This window comes from Temnothorax curvispinosus, unplaced genomic scaffold, assembly GCF_003070985.1.
Source record: "Temnothorax curvispinosus isolate PA1 unplaced genomic scaffold, ASM307098v1 QBEX01014570.1, whole genome shotgun sequence".
NCBI lineage: Eukaryota > Metazoa > Arthropoda > Insecta > Hymenoptera > Formicidae > Temnothorax > Temnothorax curvispinosus.
This window is the reverse complement of record NW_020224350.1, coordinates 1-7,995: the sequence shown is the minus strand read 5'-3', so window position 1 is coordinate 7,995 and position 7,995 is coordinate 1. Positions and strand designations below refer to the sequence as shown.

The 7,995-nt window shown below is 30.9% G+C and overlaps 1 long non-coding RNA gene across 2 annotated transcripts; it reads right to left on the bottom strand.

The window, feature by feature from the left end:
• Positions 1–2,541: 2,541 nt before the first annotated feature.
• On the bottom strand, positions 2,542–7,976 carry LOC112464777. Of its 2 annotated transcripts, XR_003041951.1 has the most exons (9): positions 7,568–7,976; positions 6,963–7,456; positions 6,452–6,861; positions 6,218–6,379; positions 5,256–5,459; positions 3,884–4,070; positions 3,671–3,800; positions 3,296–3,583; positions 2,542–3,038 (listed from the first exon to the last, which is right to left on the bottom strand). It is a non-coding gene; the product is annotated as an uncharacterized LOC112464777 (long non-coding RNA). The 2 variants fall into 2 exon arrangements; XR_003041950.1 differs by lacking the exons at positions 2,542–3,038; positions 3,296–3,583; positions 3,671–3,800; positions 3,884–4,070 and adding an exon at positions 5,057–5,149.
• Positions 7,977–7,995: the final 19 nt, after the last annotated feature.

Sequence of the window (7,995 nt, the reverse complement as noted above, 5' to 3'; positions counted from 1 at the left end):
AAAAAATGCAATATGTATAAATAAAATCTAATTAATATTTATTGATTTACGCAATCTAAATTTAAATCAATTTCGATCTGACAATACAAATTAAAATTAATAATGAAAGAGAAACCACAATAAAACCAAGTACATCTCTGAAATATTTTTGAGCAAGATTAATATTTCTTTTTTTAGCTTTTTATAACACTAAATAAGATATTTATAATACCATAGGATTATTAAACAAATAAATTACTAATAAATTATTAATAGATGAAATCCATATTTTTAATGTAAAATACATAAGTTTAGATTAGATTATGACATAAGAACTTGTACAGTTGAATCTTCTCCCATTTTTCCTGTTCCAACCACGTCTCCATCAACCTCCCGACATCCCACTTTCTTATCCTTTCCCAAACCCTTCCTGTTTTCCCTTCACTCCCGCTACATTCCAAAAGCCTATCTTTAGGCTTCCTTCCTGTTCCTTCCCCTCCTCCTTTCTCCTGCATTCCTTTCTTCCCCCTCACCCTCTTTTTTCTCTCTTTCGCTCCTTTTTACTTTCCACACTCTACTCTCTCTGACTTCTTTCCCCCTTCCCCTCAGCCACACCACTCACTTTTCCTCCCTACTCTCCCTCTCTTCCCTCTTCTCTCCGCCCACCCTTCCCATAGTTTTTTCTCCCTCCTCACTACCTTTCCATTTTATTTTTCCGTCTCCCTCTCTTCTACTCTTTCCCTCTTCCTCTGTTCCTTTTTCTTCCCCCCCTCCTTCTTCTTGTTCCTCTTTCTCATTTTCCCATCCATCTGTCAGGACTTCTTTTTCCTCATCCCAACTCCACCACTTCCCCTCTATCCAAATTTTTCCGTACTTTACCCAAGCTCTCCTTCTATTCTTTCTCTCCTTCTCAGTTATCCTCTCCAGGCTCCATTACATTTTTCTTTCCTTCAAGGTCATGTCATCCTCTATTCTTTCCATCCTCCCTTTCCACACATTCTTTCTCTGCGTTACCTCTCTTTTTCTTACTCTATCTTTTAACCTAACTAAAACAATCTTCTTTTCTTTCCCCGTTTTTCTTCCTACCTCTTTTACCTCTTCTATTCCTTTCTCTAGCCTTATCTCTAGCCATAGCTTCTTTACCGCTTTCTTTAGCCTTCCTTTCACCAACTCCACCCTTTTCACTACTACATTGTTCCTCCTTCTGTCTCTCTCTTCTAACTCTCTCCACCTTTCTAGCTCTCTTACTTTCGCTTCCATTGCTTTATCTCTTCTTCCATCTTATCTCCCACTTTTCTTCCTCTTTCATTTCTCCCTGCCCTTCCTTCCTCCCATCTCTTCATCTCTTAATTAATATATTTAAATTTATATATTAGTTAACTTCTTTATATACACTACCGCTCATTAATTTCAATATACCCCTATATTTGTTAATTTCTCTGTAAAGGATGAACATGATACATATATTTTGTACAGAAATGAATAGATTTGCTGTTATACGCTTGCATGCATTGCATTTTTATATATTATTTATATAAAAATGCGATGCATGCAAGTGAAATGTTTATAACAGCTAGTGCATTCATTTCTGTGCAAAACACGTATCATGATGTTCATCCTTTACAGAGAAATCAACGAATCTTTTGCATATTGAAATTATTGAGCGGTAGTGTATATAAAGAAGTTAACTAATATATAAATTTAAATATATTTGCAATATATAATAAATATTTTTGTAATATATAATATTTTTTTCTATTGTTCCTTTTCTTGTCCTTCTTTCTTCGTTTTCTATCTCTATTACTTTCTTTCGTCTTAAAATACATTTTACTTTTTTATAAACAACTTAAGGTATCGATACAATAAATAATACTATAAAAGCTACATTTGGATGGAACGGTAATAATTTACACATCCTATTATACCTCTATAATTATGTTAAAATCATAATAGCGTAATGAAAACGATTCATAGGAATAAATGTGATAGTATTTATGAAATAAAATTAAGTATGAAATATACATTTAAGAAATATTACTTTAATGATTATATTATCTTACGTGTTATCAACATTCCATACAGGCAAAGCAAATAGATACTATGATATATAGGATACCTTTAAACAATTGTTTCATTTTCTAACATTTTTCAGATTTATTGTAATATAATCGTATAATCGTCATATTTATTTACACAGGAATACTAACGCAAAATTATTAGGACATTGTCACTACTAAAATTAAAAAATCAGATAAAGGGTTAGGTAATGTACATATTTTTAATTCACATATCTCTCATTTACTACCGATCATCATTTCACAATGATACATTTGCAACGAAATACCCAAAACGTATATCTGTAATCTAAACACAAGTTTTTATATTCTGGAAACGATACAAGTGTCTTAAAATACTTTTTACTTGTTTCTAAGCAGCATAAAATATCGATACTATCCAAATAGTATAAAAGCTACATTTGGATGGAACGATAACAATTTAGACACCCTACCTCTATAATTATGTTAAAATCGTCAGATATACTGTAATATAATCGCCATATTTTTTTACACAGATATACTAACGCAAATTATTCGGACATTTTCACTAAAAAATTAGATGAAGATAGTTTGTAATCAAACAAAGATACTGTTTAGTTAATGTACACATCTTTTTAATTCACATATCTTTCATTTACTACCGATCATCATTTCATAATGATGCATTTGCAACGAAATAGATATGTCAGCAACATTCGAAACCATCGACTGGAAAAATCATTCCTCTTGGTCTATTCGTTGTGACGGATAAAATCGTATAATTTCAGCACTCAGCAATGGATTCACTTCAATTGATGCGATTTTAAGACAGAGCTCAATTCAAAGAATCTTCGTTGTTACTAAATATGTTTACAAGGCCTGTGAATAGCGTTAATTTCCCTGCCATGCGCATATCTTTCTTTTTCGTGGCTGTATCCTGATTAGGCATCATCTTGTCCGCAATATGCTTATAGACTTTTCCATTCAGCATTAACGTAAAAAATAAAAAAGCCGTCGTACCATCTGAAATCGTTATATATAATTGTCTCGATATTATAATCAATTTTATAATAAGTGTTTCCTCTCCGATAGCATAAACAAAATTAATTTTAGGAAATCTAAATTATTTTATCTTTTTCTGAAGGTAGAATACAAAACAAAACTAAAAATCAAGTTCTTTTCAAATAATAGACAACTTGAATTAATTATATAATTAATGTTTATAAGAACAATTTTATATTACTTTTAAAAGGAATGTTTAGAACACTGATTACACTTACATTTTCTGGTTAGCGCTTATTTTATGACATGTTGTATTTTACAAATTTTACTTCCAAAACACAGAAAATACCTTCCAGTCTGTGATGACACCACGTATACGCCAACGAACCTGCACGGTATCGTTTTCAGAATGCATTGTGTAGGATGTCTTTAGGATGTCAAGCTTGACGTGTGCAAACTTCATATGACCAATGAACCTTAACAGTAGAAACCTTTGTCGTAGAAACCTTTCTTCGGATCAAACACGAGACCTTCAGCATACCCCGCAGCTTTCCTACGCGGGCCATCTAACATATATCTAACATTAGCACACCCAGTACACATAATAATTTCGTAATATAAAAACAATATATAAAAATATATTGAGATCTCACCATCGCCTCGCCCCTTCTTTTCAATTTTCTTATCCAGCGTTATGTAATCTTTCAAATTTAAAAGCATGTAACAACAGATATTTGTTTCTCTCCGCTCTTCCGCCTAATAGCATCCTTGATAAAATGTTACCTATATTCATTCAATTCACAAAATTTAATTATAATTGCATTATTATATTTTGTAAGTAAAATGAGAAATATAATAAAATGTACCTGCTAAACAAATAATTTGAAGCGCGAGCGATATAACATTGAGATCCATCCATCCTATAGTCATAATGTATTTTGCTTCTTTTAACGTCACATGCATTAGATTTAGCATTTTGTCCGCTGTATTGAAGAACGATGGAGTTTCTGCTGGCGTGATCTCTTTACATTCGTGTTCCTTCGTCTTTAATATCTAAATATTTTAAATATTTGTCAAAATTAAGTTGTTATGAACCCATCCATATTGAAGTCGGTTAAAAATAAATTATATTTAATTTTTTACCATAAAATTAAATTTTACACGTGACTGTTATGTCACATAGCAATTGATATATAAATATATTTTAAAAAATGCAAAAAACAATTAAAATTTAAAAAATTGCTCAAAAACTGAAAGAAAGATAGAACTGACTTCAAAAAAACTGTAAAAAATAAGAAAAAATTTAAAAAAATATATAAAAGTTCTATATTTTTTATTTTTTAGAGCTTTTTGAAGTCGGTTTTATTAAAAAATTTTTTTTTATTTTATACTTTTTTTAAGGAAAGAAACTTCCTCACCGATTTGGCTAAAATTTTAATTTTGTGTATTTTGGTGCGTAAAACATGAATAAATCTATAAGTTAAAATTGTCGTTCTCAATTAGATAAAAAATTATTAAGTACTAAAATTAATAGTTGCGTGGTTAGAGTGTCTATCATACTGACATGATATAGACGTACATGATCATGCGTAATGACGTAAAAGTACATGAAATTACAGTAATAATACAATATAACGGCAACCTGTCCTATAATAGTCTGACGCCTTGCACAATAGGCGATAGCGATGATGATAGTGACAGCGACAAAGTTGCCAACAAAGGTATAGCTTTGTCGGCAATTTTATCGTTGTCACTATCGCCTATTGTGCAAAGGGCTCTACTTCAATTATATGCTATTATTATACTTTGTATTTATGTAAACTTTTCAATGTACCAATTATTTTCTGCTTTAAAGAAAGCATAAACTCTATTTCTACTATCTTTTTTATCTATATAGTTAAGAAAGATTAATTTCTTTTAAAAAAAGGTATATATATATATATATATATATACCTTAGAAAAATAAACACGATCGTATTGCATATTTCCAAAATCTCCCCTCATATAATAGCGCAACTGCTTCTTCAGCATCATTTAGATATTCTTTTAATACTATAGCTGCATGTTTATATTTCCGCTCTGCTTTCAAACGTTCAACCAGTGTCTTATGAAGTTTGTATGAATTTGCTGGGCTGAAAAAATTAATTCTTATGTGTATAGAAGCATATGTAATTAATTCTAACGATGATAGGATAATATTCTTTCATGCATATACGAAAAAAAATTGTATATCTTTACCGTAGTTTCATCTCTTTTGATATTGCGATTATATCCTCCCAATTATCATTTAACATTCTAAATGTTTCTACAACTTTTTGTCAAGATCGCCACTTCTATAAAACCAGCTTCCACATATTTTCCTTCACTTGACAAAAATTCTCCATAAACTTCAGCCACCTTTTTATACTCTATAGTATTCTTCTCAAACAATTTTATTGCCGCCTGGTATAATTTATGACTACATATCAAATTTAATCATTCCTCAAACTTATTGTTAGTTGAATCTTTAGACAAATATTTTAACGCTAATTCGTAACGTTTAAGATGCATATTAATAGAATACTTCATGTAATTTGGGTCCAATTTTTTCAAATTATTCAAGAATGGAATATATTCTTTGGGATCTTCTTTCGATGATTCAAACGCTATAAACATTGCGAGTTCTAAATCATACATGCCTAATGAAACATCATATAACGTATCGATAGTGACGAAATGCAGTGAACACTTTAACGCTTCATAAGTGGATACGGTAGGATCATGTAACTCGGATCTCTGTGAATCCTCCAACATTTTCACTCGTTTTATTTTACTGAGTGTATTTTCCCAATCCTTGTCTTTGTTAATTTTTCACCAAGCTTATCAATATTGGTTGTATTAAGTTATCCGCAACTTGATATTTCTCCATGGCATCTCTTAATAATTTACAGATCTCGTCTACCTTATTAATTGTATTTTGTTACTTCTAGTGTCAGATTTGACAGGGCGATCCACATAACAAAACGCGTACATTGTACGGGTGACATCGACATTTTGTAATTCTGACAAAAACAGATTCAACCAATTTAACTTCTTATGCTGTACAAGATCTTCTAGGAACTTTTTCACATTATCCAGAAATAATTGTGGATCGTGGTCGTATGATAAATTCAAGTTTATACGTTGTTTAGTCATTATAGCAAGTGCCGTCAAATAATCACAGTTATTCAGGTAACATTTTACTATATGCACCGATAATGCCCTTGGCTGTATACATTCTAAATTTCCTCTAGGCAGCTATAAAATTATTTTTGAGTCGTACGGTATCGCCGTTATTATACGAGAACCTTTTTCGAGTCGTCTGATGTAGGTACCTGATGTATCTGTAACGATATATTTAAAGTCAGAAAAATATGCTATATACAAAAAAAAAATTATAAAAAGTATGTATTTACCCGCAAATAAAATCTCGTTCATATTTAAATCCCTGAGAGCTGGTTAGTTAAATCACGTTCATTTAGCTGCTTTATATTAACTTCGTTCAATAAGACACAAATCAATGTACATTGCAGTGTCGTAAGAAACAAAAAATCAGAATGTACGTAAAAACTTGTAATATTCTTAGCAATTTCTTTTCCGTCGACCAAGAAACTATTTTCCAGAAGACAGAGCAAGGATAATATCTCTTGATATCAATTCGTATAACTTCTATTTGATCACACTGTTCGTTTAACGTTATATTTGTCTGTTCAAGTTTTCCGTTTCTTGTGTATTTAAATATTTGATCTCTTACTTTTATGTAAGCTGTATTTGCATCGGGAGAAAAAACTACATGTTCTACTGGATAACCAAAACATAAAGTTTCCTGTAAAAAAATTCAAATTTAGACAGATATTATTTTTATACAAATCTAATGATTCTGGAATACCACATACCATATTTTCAGACAATCTTTAGAATACATACCATTTAGAGATAAAACACACAAGAGATTATGGTTGTAACTATAGAGAACAACATGATGTTCTCCGTAAACCATAAGAAATGTTGCATGAAGCAATCGTAGTCATCAATTTTTAATGCTTTATCTTTGATAACGTATAGCATGTCACAAGAAATACTACATACGTTTGCAGTTACATATGTCAATGTGGAAGCGTTCCACATTCAGGAACATCCTTTTCCTTTTTCAATAAAATCACAATGTCCATGTTGCCAGCAGAGACAGAGATCATTAAACCGTCCTCTTCCATAATTAGTCGTTATAATGCAGACAAAAAAACTTTTCCAAGAAGGCAAACGTATATAACTTTATAACTTAATGTGCCACGTTGATTTTTACGCACAGACTATGAAGAAGTTGTTGAATTTGTAAAAGTGCAGCAACCAAGTCATAAGAACGTTTCAACATTGCAATCCTTTGATTTATCTAATACTGATTTCGAGTTTGGTTAGACAAGCTGCAAATTAAAAAATCAATAAATAACATATAAACAGATTACTATATATAAATAATTATAACCACACGCACAATCTAAATATAAATGTAAATATATTAATAAATAAATTACCTTGACAATTTTCCTTCCATAATCCAGTCCTGATCGTAATAATATTTCTTAGACGGCCGTAGTCGATATGGATTTTGACATATGTAGCAAATGTATATTTCTCAGAAACATCCTTTTCCTTTTCAATAAAATTACAATGTCCATGTTGCCAACAGAGGCAGAGATCATTAAACCGTCTTCTTCCATAATTAGTCGTTATATGCAGACAAAAAAACTTTTCCAAGAAGGCAGACGTATATAACTTTATAACTTAAAGTGCCACGTTGATTTTTACGCACAGACAATAAAGAAGTTATTGAATTTGTAAAAGTGCAGCAACCAAGTCATAAGAACGCTTCAACATTGCAATCCTTTGATTTATCTTATACTGATTTCGAGTTAGGTTAGACAAGCTGCAAATTAAAAAATCAATAAATAACATATAAACA